The sequence below is a fragment of the Cricetulus griseus genome, chromosome 8, assembly GCF_003668045.3.
Source record: "Cricetulus griseus strain 17A/GY chromosome 8, alternate assembly CriGri-PICRH-1.0, whole genome shotgun sequence".
NCBI lineage: Eukaryota > Metazoa > Chordata > Mammalia > Rodentia > Cricetidae > Cricetulus > Cricetulus griseus.
Window position 1 is genome coordinate 39,703,274 of NC_048601.1, and position 11,166 is coordinate 39,714,439.

Genomic DNA, 11,166 nt, shown 5'->3' on the forward strand with positions numbered 1-11,166 from the left:
TAGTATCTACAAGGAAAATCTGCTTCTAAGGATAATTTGAAATATATATATATATATCCTTAAAAAACACACTAAAATAATAGCAACGTGGGAATAACAGATTAGGTACTGTAATTTATAAAGGCTTGCCTAGACCAAGAAGCAGCACACATGCCTCAGTTATGGAAACAAAGAATGGATGCAGACAGTAGAGTACTGTAGTACTGGGTCTTCATACATTACCTGTACACACAACTACTACTGTAATTAATAACTTTTGGGAGTCTTTCTTATGCCCAACAAGACATCACTAAGTATTTAAGTCTTCTCTTCCCACTTTGGGGAGGGCACTTCTAGACACTAATTTTCCCATCTAATATTCAAATATAGGAAACAGATTCCACAAGGTGCTTTAACTGATGAGACCTCAAGTGCTGTTTTCACTCTGGAATTTTTGGATAGCAAACAGTCCACGGGAATCATACACAAATACTGTGACAGAAGAGTTGTTACATGAACTCTTTCAATAGACTCAAATGGTGATTGACTTTATGACATGCTAGAGCATAGCACTGAAGGGGATCCCATTGGAGTTAATACTTAGTCCAACCACTGCAAGGTTGGTTCATTCAGATGAAGCTCAATCCAGCCTCCGGTATTCGGCTTGCCACCCTTTCAAAAAACTCATTCTTGTGGTGCACTTTCGAGTTAGCTGATAAAGGGCTTCAAAACCATGATTAACAGACTGAGCCAGAAGAGCAGCAAATTCTTGGTTGTTGAAGATCTTCAGGTTGCAGCCTGGTGGAATTTTACACACTGTTGCAGGGTGCCAGTCATATCTCTGGTTACAGTTGGGGCTCTGCACAAAGATTGCACTATCACTTAGGCACTCCATAAAACTTCCCCACTTATGTAATACAAGTGCACTCCTCTTCCTATATGCTTTCTTGTCATTTCTACAGTACCATTTCGGCTGACATTGCAGAGCAAATCTAAGCAGAACCTCTCTGATTTTGAAGGCTGTGATGCATGGAAGGTCTCTCCAACCCTCTGGTTTAGTTCACAATAAGCTATTGAACACCAAAATGCAGGTCCCGAGTAAGTAACTGGCTGCAAATCCAAGCTGTGATTGACAGGTGAGAGAGTAGTAGGAGACAGCTCAGCTGGGGAGCCTGTGTCCATACTTTGCTTCAACTGTTGATCATTTGTTTCTTCGTCTTCACTGTTATATCCAGGTGATGGTGTTTCACAGAAAGAATACTCTGTGGCTCAATTCTCACTGGGAAATTAGTGTTTTCTGGAATGGAGTGGGTATAGTCAGCCAGAGGCAGCAGTTCTGTTAGGATCTCTTTATGCCGAGGCACTAATACTGGAAGCAAAACTGGTGTCTCAACTCTCTGGTAGTGGTAAGGATTTACACATACTTAATCTTTTTTCAGATTAAAAACATTCAGAGTTTTGAATTGCCTTGAGCTCATGATGACTGTGAAGGTCTAACCAGCTCCATAACCAGAAATATATAACATGTGGCAACCCTTTTTGATGAGAAACCTGAATACAACCATCAACAGACCTGTTTTTTTCAGAGAAACTGCAAAGGCCTGTTGTAACTCAGGGATCTACTGTATTTGGTGTACTAAGTCCCCAATTTTCAGGGCAAGTGCTTGGGATGGTGACACATTTAATATTGCAGTTCTGTGTGGTGATGGCTTTCTCAAGCTCATCTAATTGTCCTGTTTTCTTGAGCTTTTTTTTTATTTTTTTCAACTTTTTTTTAATTTGAATTAGAAACAGGATTGTTTTACATGACAATCCCAGTTCCCTTCTCCCACCCGTCCTACCATACCCCCCCCAACTAAAACCTTATCTGTCACATATCTTTTCTGATCCCCCCTGGATGGTGAGGCCTTCCATAGGGTGTCACCAGTATCTATTGTATCCTTTGGGATAGGGCCTAGGCCCACCCCTGTGTGTCTTGGGTCAGGGAGTACTCCTCTATATGGAATGGACTCCCAAAGTGCACAGGTATGCTAGGGATAAATACTGGGCTTCTATAGGAGGTCCCATAGATTTCTGAGGTTTCCTCACAGAAACCCATGTTCCTGGGGTCTGGATCAGTCCCCAGGTATTCCAGGTATCAGACTTGGGAGCAAGAGTTCCCAGATGTTCAGGTCAGCTGTTTCTGTGGGTTTCACCAGCCTGGTTTGGACCTCTGTGCTCTTCACTGGTCCTTCTTTGCATCTGGGTTCCAGTTCAGTTCGGTGATTAGTTATGGGTGTCTGCTTCTACTTCCACCAGCTGCTGGATGAAGGCTATAGGATGGCATATAAGTCAGTCATCAATCTCATAATCAGGGGAGAGCATTTATAGTAGCCTCTTCTCCGTTGCTGAGATAGTTAGCTGGTGTTATCTTTGTTGATCTAAAGACATTTCCCTAGTGCCTGATTTCTCTGTAAACCAGAAATGTTTCCCTCTATTATGATATCTCCATTCTTGTTATCATGTATTCTTCCACTGACTCAACCTTTCTGCTCCCTCATGTCCTCAGCATCCCTTTTCTTCTCCCCTTCTCATTCTCCTAGCTCCCTCCCCCCTCTTCCCGTGCTGCCAATTTGCTCAGCAGATCTTGAGCTTTTTCACCAGACTTTTCACCGCTTTCTCTCACCACTTTTCTTCCTGTCTATTCTGTTCTCCGCCACCTGCTCCTCCAGACCCACTGGCTGATTTTTTCCATCCCAGAAGCCTCTTCACCATGGTGGAGTGAAAGGCAAGATGGACGAAATTTTCTTACCAACAATACAATCCACACTCAGAAGCAGCCTGATAAACACACCCTCCAGGTGGCTCCCTCAGGTCTGGCAAGCTGCAAGCTGGCAAGTAGATCCTCCTCTGTTGCCGCAGTGTTTTAAAGGACTTTTTCTATCCTTTTGTATCTCTCCCAATCCTAAGTATATTTTTCAAAACACTGTAAACCTTTTTTTATTTGTTTGTTTTGGTTTTTGGTTTTTTGAGACAGGGTTTCTCTGTGTAGCTTTGGAGCCTATCCTGGCACTCACTCTGGAGACCAGATTGGCCTCGAAATCACAGAGATCTGCCTGCCTCTGCCTCCGGAGTGCTGGGATTTAAAGGCGTGCGCCACCAACGCCCAGCCACTGTAAAACTTTTAGAGGTTTTGGTTTCATTTGTCTCTGAATCGATCTTTACTGTATCTCTCTTTTTTGACCACTAATCTTTCATCTGGTAAACAGCATTGCTAGGATTAAAGTGGATCTTTTAGCTGCTGGCTTTCCAAACTGGCAGGGGTACATTTATCGCTAGCAATGGGAGCTGTGCTCACCACCTAGACACTTAACTATAAGTGTCTAGGCCTTCAAGAATCTTGTAGCACACTGCCCAAAAACAATTTTTTGTCTATATGAGGAAAAGCTAAGTATGCCTTGCAGCAGGTTGTGTGCCTTGGAGAAGCGTCCTCTGTGTACCATGGCGTGAATCCAATCCATCATGCTGTATGCAAGACGAGTTGCCACAGTGTCTCCACACCATGGCCTACATAAGACTGTGAGACTAGAAAGCCCACTACAGTTTCATTTTACATGGAAATTCTTGCCCCATGTTGGTAGCACCATTTCCAGAAGGAGTTTCTGTCCAGCCTGGTCTTGCTGCCCTTCAGCCACAAATAAACACGCAGAGACTTATGTCTAGCTGAATCAAGTGTGCTCTGGGTTTAAATGAAAGAACACACCTACAAGACTAGAGGGACAGAATCAAGAAAAATTCTGACTTTTTTGACTGCAGGTACATGTTAGTTTGCATGAACATAAGCACATGTCAACATACATAAACATACTCACAGCACACATATATAAACAGTAAAAGAAGAAAAGAAAATTCCTATTAGTGTATATTTTATTACCTTTGAAATTATTCTTATTCTAAAGTGAATATAATAATTCATTGGCATAAAAACTAGCCCAAAATAAGAAAACAATTCCACTAGCTTTGCTTAAACTTCTTAATTCCTATTCATTGTGATTTCCTTCACATATATTCTGCAACATAAGAGGTACTACTTGGCTTCCTATTAGATCCTTGAATTACAATTGCAGTCAATAGTCACAGCATGGTAGTCCGGCCAACATGTACCTATAGCCACCCTCAGCAATGGTTTGCTTTTCACCATGCAGGCAATCATACTGCTGTGTTTACAGAATTGCCTCCAGCAGCTCATTGTTGTAAACAACATAATGCTATAGGATACTGATGAGAGTAAATATGATAATGACCATGCATACTCATCATTGCTTCATCTTCAGAGAACTATTGCTGAGAGTAAGCAATTGATGAGTGTTGGAATATAAAGAGAAAAAGAGAGAGAACATTTGATTACTAGGTTTTAGAGGTTTCAATTTGCTGAAAAAGTAAATCTCCAACATAATGACATGCAAGAATGTGGAAGAAAAGGCTTCATCATTGCTTGGATAGCTGTTTACATTTTCTTCCATCTGGAACACAAGAGAAAAGAATAAAATTTTGCTTGATTGGAGCTACCCAGGTCAAGGAATTAAAATTACAACAAAATTCCCCTAAAACAGTACATCCCTAGGCTGATTTTCTCTAAGTCAATACAAATATCTTTCTTTTTCAATCTGCATCCTGGGCACAGAGTAAAATGGAGATTGTCTGGCAGTTTCTCCCCCTTTCCCAAAGATGTCTTGTCATTCATGTCTATCAGTAGTGCTATTGTTTCAACCACAAAACTATGGTTTCATGGATAGGGGTCAAACAAGACAATGACTTCAAACTGTAGAAAGAAAATAGTGAATGCTTTTGGGAAATTCTAACATACTGTTTTTGTCTAAACCCATGCCATGTGGAAGGTGCTGACTCTGGTATAGCAGCTTATGTAATTTAATAGGGTTTATAAGCACACACTGAATGGCCCTATATTGACGTGTGCTTGGCGGTTCTGTAGAGCTGTGTGCTTGCCAGAGTAGTCAAAACACTATTATAAAACAACAATCAATTCTACAATAATAAGTATACAAAATAAACATATGACTTCCACCTGAGCTGGAAGTTAGACCTGGCAAACTTCACCAATAAATAGAATTGTGAGTCTAGCTAAGGGAAAGCTAAGGTCTTTCCGCATTATCCTAACAATATCTCAGAACATCTGCATGTGCAATTCTCCCAGCTTCATTTCCTCCCTGTGTGACCAGAATTTCACATTGTTTGAAATTACAGATAAGTATAAAATAAAAGAGATTATATTACTTTTGCAATACAAAAATTAAAGTATACAATACATGTTCTGTAAAGAATCTGTGACTGGTCAGCTTGTTTTCAGTCTTTTTTTATTGCTTAGATTTGATCTTTGGCAATTTTGTATACACTAGATGCTATTTATTGCCAAAAAAAAAAAAAAAAACAGCCTCTCTCAACTCACATGCATCCCTGCTCCCAATAGGCCACTTTCCCACATTCATGTCTTTTCTTGTGTTTCATGACACGTTGAATTGAATCAGGACTAACTGTGACAGCAAATGTCTGGAGATACTTCATGGAGCCTGCTGAGCTCACCCTGCATTACACAACTAAAACAAAAACAAAAACAAAAACAAAACCTACTGTCCCTCCTACAAATTCATTGGTACACAACAGGTGAGCAAGAGCAGTGGTATGAACCTACAGTTCCCTTCCCAATCTATGAGTGGTTGTTTGCAGGCCCAGTCTTGTGCAGACCATCGCAGCTGTTCTCAGATCATGTTTACAAAAGCTTATCATTGATTGTGGATAACACTTTGCAGCACTTCTCCCAGTCCATCTTTTACATTCTTTCCTCTTCTCCTAGTTGACTGTTGTATTACTTTAACTTTAGAAGTGGTCATAAAGATATCCTTTTTAGTATTGATTACATGAGCATCAATCATTTATTCTAAGCACTCATGAGCCTCTTTCATTCACCATCTTTGACTGCTAAGAGAAGCTTCTCAGGTTAAGAATTTGGGTGGCCAGAGTGGAATCAGTCATTTTTATTATTCTTCCTTACCGTAATTTCTTTGCGACACAGATGTATTTATAGCTGCTGTGATGCATATCCAAAATCAATGATTTCAAATGACAGGGATTTATTTATTTTTATTAATATGGTAAAAAATTGAGATGTTGGTGAAGCAGCATTCTTCAGCAGGCTTTGAAGGGAAATATATTTTCTTCATTTCCTAGTTTCTTGAATTCCTTGGCTTTTAGAAATGGCTCTTATTTCCATTTTTCTAGCTTATTGCCTCTGCAGTTCTATCTTCTGCTATTAATTCTCATACTTTTAAAAACTGCTGGCATTTGACTACTTGTGATAATCCACATAGCACTAATAATTGTCCAATTTCCAAATGTTACTTAACCACATCTATAAAGTCCATTCTACTGAAGAAGCAAACATAATAATACATTCTGTGGATCAGGGCATGAACATTCTTAGAGACATTTTTACTCAGACACTCATAAGACTGTATAATTTAATTATAGCCCAGTTCTTATCCATATCTTATAATTCCCTCCATGTGTTATTCTGAGTCTCTGCTCATGACTTGACTTTCAATTTATTGAATGTTCAACAATTTTATATAGAAACATTTGTATGCTTGAAAATCTACCTTGTCAAATTGCCATCCAATTATTTTACAAGAAATAAGAATTATTTTATGATGATCTTGTAGCAAGTATGAATTACAATAATGTGAATTTTAAAATTATCTTTAAGTATTAGCTTATTTTCCTGTGAAAAGTTCTTACATGATGATTCATTTCTTTTATTTAAAGAATAAATTGAACTATAAATTTTCATGTACATACTTTGGGCTAGAAACTATTGACAAGTCATTTTTAATTCTTAACATAAAATCCAAAATGATTTTTAAGACTTACCAAACTAAGGCTTTGAACTGGTGAGTTATATCTAACCTAGTAACTGACTTAAGATGGATATATTGATAGTTATGAAAAATAATATCTAATTTATACATATTGTATATTAAATATAAATACTGTCTATATATATATATATATATATATATATATATATATATATACAGAGAGAGAGAGAGAGAGAGAGAGAGAGAGAGAGAGAGAGAGAAAGAGAGAGAGAGGGAATACTTTATTGTTGGCAGTTTTAGATAATGGTTATTCAACCATTATTCTTGCATATAATAATGCCTGGGTCATGGTTTCTAAAAGAAATGAGTATTTTCCCCACCAGTCTCAAAGTGATTTTATGAAGAGGAAGAAATATTATAAGGAAAGTCTACCAACAATAAGCTGCACTTAAGTACTTAGGAGGCTTGTGGAGAGGTTGTCAACTCTTCTATTATACTATACGCTCTTGAAAATTGTTTTTACTCAGTATTTTCTGTGTAAGGCTGGTCCCTGACTGACTTCATTCTTTTTGTAACTTATTTATTTATTTAAATTTCATTTTATATACCAACCACAGTTTTCCCTTCCACCCCTCATCCCATTCCTCCCTTGCCCCCCTAGCCCACTCCTCACAATAGGTAAGGACTCCCATGAGGAGTCAACAAAGTATGTCTTCTTTCTTAAATACAACTCTATTACCTTTGCTTCTCTGTGGTCTCCTGGCCCTGCCTTTCATGATCTGTCAGGTGAGTGGACTTAGTTGACTCAGTTCTTCAACTGTGTTCTGTAAACTAAGAGAAGGAAGGGCCTTACCTATCTGATTTAAAACCTGTGTCACAATATAGAACAACTGATGTTAAGAAGTATACCATGAACACTAATATCTCATTGCTGTTCATTGTGAAATTCTAGATGGAATGGATAAATAAATGAATGCATTTTCCATAAATATTAAAAAATAAATACCAGAAATATATATCTTTGTGATCTTTTATGTTTATTCTTATGCATTTGTAGTATGTTTCTCTATTTAATGTGTTTATATTCCTAATATCTTAGAATAGTAAGAAAAGGGTAGCATAAATTTTGTACTATTTTACGTATGAATATTGCCCTTAACATAGACTTAGTATTCTCTTGTCTGTGTATATGCATACCTGTGTGTGTGTGTGTGTGTGTATGTGTGTGTGTGTGTGTGTGTGTGTGTGTGTGTTAGGAGAATTCATGGGTGTATCCTTGCACACATACATTCGCATGTGGAAGACAGAGCTCAAACTAAGATGCTATTCCTCAGCATCTCATCCAGAGGATCTTTCAATGGCCAAGAATTTCAAGTTTTGGTATTCTGGATGCATAGTGAGCTGGGAATGTCCGTGTCTTTGCTCCTCAGCCCATGATTACAAGGACATACTATGACACTGATCCCAGTATTGTATATGTGTTCTTAATAATCATATATGTAAAATGGCAATTTAGAGAAAGAAAACACCACCATCATGAGTGTTTAACTGATATACATATATATCTTTCCATGATTGTATTTACTCACGAAGCATTTTAACTTAAAATTATATTATTTCATTGAGAATAAACTCTTTATAAACTAATGTTATTTTCACTTAATATTCATGCATTGTTAAACAGATGAAGCTATCTATAAGACCCCATAATTTGAGGGTTATTTTGGTCAGAAATCTTCCTTCATTATCTTTTATAAAGAAACAAACTGTTCTTCTAATGCAAAAATTTCATCAGATTAATCTGTTATAAACTCGGGTATTCATGTTCTTTCATTTGCTTGAGGTAAAGTCTTCCTATATACATGAAAATAACTTTACATTTGCGTTTTCTTACAAATGAAATAAATTACATAAGAGACATTTCCCACTGGTCGGGAAATTACAGTTTATTCACAGTCACACTACCAAAATACAACTAACAATTTTCTTTGTTGTTTGTTTTTCTAATTCCCTAGAGACCAGTTGGATTCTTCTTTCCTTTGGTAAAATCCATTTATCAAAATAAAAATAAAATGATATATAATAGAAATCCTAGTATTCACTTGGTTTTAGATGATATGATCCAAATAGCTCTCAAACAAATTTCAGGATATTCAACATTACTTGTCCCTTATCATGTGTTTCAGTTTAAAGAACTTGGTTAAATTTTTTAAAACTTATCATCAACTCCATAACTAGATTGGAACTCCTGAACTTCAGCAAGGTTAACATTTGGGTGGCAAGGAAAAGGCCAATCTCCACCTTGTAGATGCCAAATATTTAAAAGTATCACAAGTCACTGTTACACATGCCCCAGAAAAGAGGGTAAATTCAACCTAATTGAGAGAAACACTGGTATAGTCAAAAGGAAGAACCAAATAGGATCAGCTATGTCTGTTAAATCCAAAGACTTCCACTCTGATACAGTCAGACAGAACAGAATGGAGCACTTCATCTAGTAATGATCAGGGTCACTGCCTGCATTCTGCACAGCAGATTTTGTTCCTGACTTTGAAAACCCAAGAGATACATTATACTTTGGAAATGGGGCAAAGGACGTATACAGGCATGCCCTGAAAGCATAGCTTACCCATTTGATTATTTCTACTGCTGAGATTTATTTCTTTAGAGGCAAAACCTCCCCCAAACACCCGGACCCTTAGTGATGACAGCTAGCTTAGTTACCCAAGTGAAAGCATGAAGTGATTTCAGTCCGTTCTGACCCTACAGCATAGTTCTTGACTTTTCTTAACAAATTCCAAAGGTTGTTGAACTGAAACTGCCAGAAACTCACACTGCAAAGCAAAAAACTCCAACCATCTTACACTTTAACCCAGGTGTTTTAAAAGATGGCCATCAATTTGTGCCTCTTCACACTGGCATATTGGCCCCACACAAACATACATTTTGCGTGCACTAAATCAGATTATTTTCTTTTTAGTCCTCTTGTTCTTAATGAACAGAAAACATTGATTTTTATAATGTGAATTCAGTTCTATTAGTGCTTTTTTGAGGCAGACAAACATGTTGGCATTTTCAAATCAATCTGTCTCTTAGGTGAACCACTGGCTCTTTTTCATTAAATTAGCCACTTATTTCCACTAAACCGGTGAGGGGTGGGTTCTGTCAGAGCCCACATCCATACTGCTTTGGAATATCACTGTTTTGTTTAGATTATTACCTTATTTTTAATATTGTGTTTAGATATCAATGGGAAGCCAATGGGCACGATTTTGTTGAGGCTACTAGGATACATTTGTCCTGCACCTTATTACCTTCAGGCAAGGTGATGACTGTGGACTCAGAGCTTCCCCAAAAGTCACTGATAGTGAAGAATTTGTACTTTCTAACAAATTTAATAAACCTCATACATATTAGTGCCATTTTGCTGGTAGCATGTTGCATGGATTAACAAAAGACCTAGTGACTGATATTGGCATCTAAACTTCAATTTGAAGATAAAAAAAATCAACTGGCCCTTAGCTCTCACCTCAAGATTAGGCTGAAAAGGCTGATCCACAAACTCTTCACTAAGCCTCAAACTGCCGCTTAGCCTCAGTGTGGCTAGAGAATACTGAAACTTCAATGTCTTCCTACCTCCTTGATACTGAGCCTTCTTATCTTCAGTGTGGCTGGAGAATAAATGTCTGTTTTGAGTGTGGCTGGAGAATGACTGCTTCCTACTGAATACTGAAGAACCTGCTTCTGTCTTTTATACCCCTCTAGTGCTGGGGTTAAATGCATGTGATCTGTTACTCTTTTAGACTGACTCAGCCTCATATATCCCTGGGTGGCCTAGAACTCAGAGAGATCTGTCTACCTCTTAATCCTGAGTCCTAGGACAAAAGGTATGTATCACAACCCCCTAGCTTCTGGTTCCTGGAAATAAAAGTGTGTACCTGGCTTCTATGGCTTGTGGCTAACTTTGCTTTCTGAATTCCCAGGCAACCTTTAATAACTCAAAAATCATATATCCCCACATTTATTTACAGAGAACACTGTTTACATATACTCTTTTACAGTAGTGTGGAAGATAAATCCTCAAGAAAAATTAGAAGGACAAAACTCTGCCTGCTAAAATATTTTAGTAATTAAGAATATTCAAATAGGACCATGTAGGCATTTCATTTACTTCCGAATTTGACTTTAGATGTTTCTTCGCATTGTTTGCTTTGCTTCATTGTTGAAGAAAATCTTAGCATTTATCCAGCTTATTTCTTCAGTGTCTCTTGTCCAGTAGGAGTTGAGGAACAAGGAAGTTCAAACACTGAAAGGG

The 11,166-nt window shown here is 37.8% G+C and overlaps 1 pseudogene; it reads right to left on the minus strand.

Annotated features, from left to right (window-relative positions):
* Nucleotides 1-528: 528 nt before the first annotated feature.
* On the minus strand, nucleotides 529-3,482 carry LOC113837031 (annotated as a pseudogene).
* Between the last annotated feature and the right edge of the window lie 7,684 nt (nucleotides 3,483-11,166).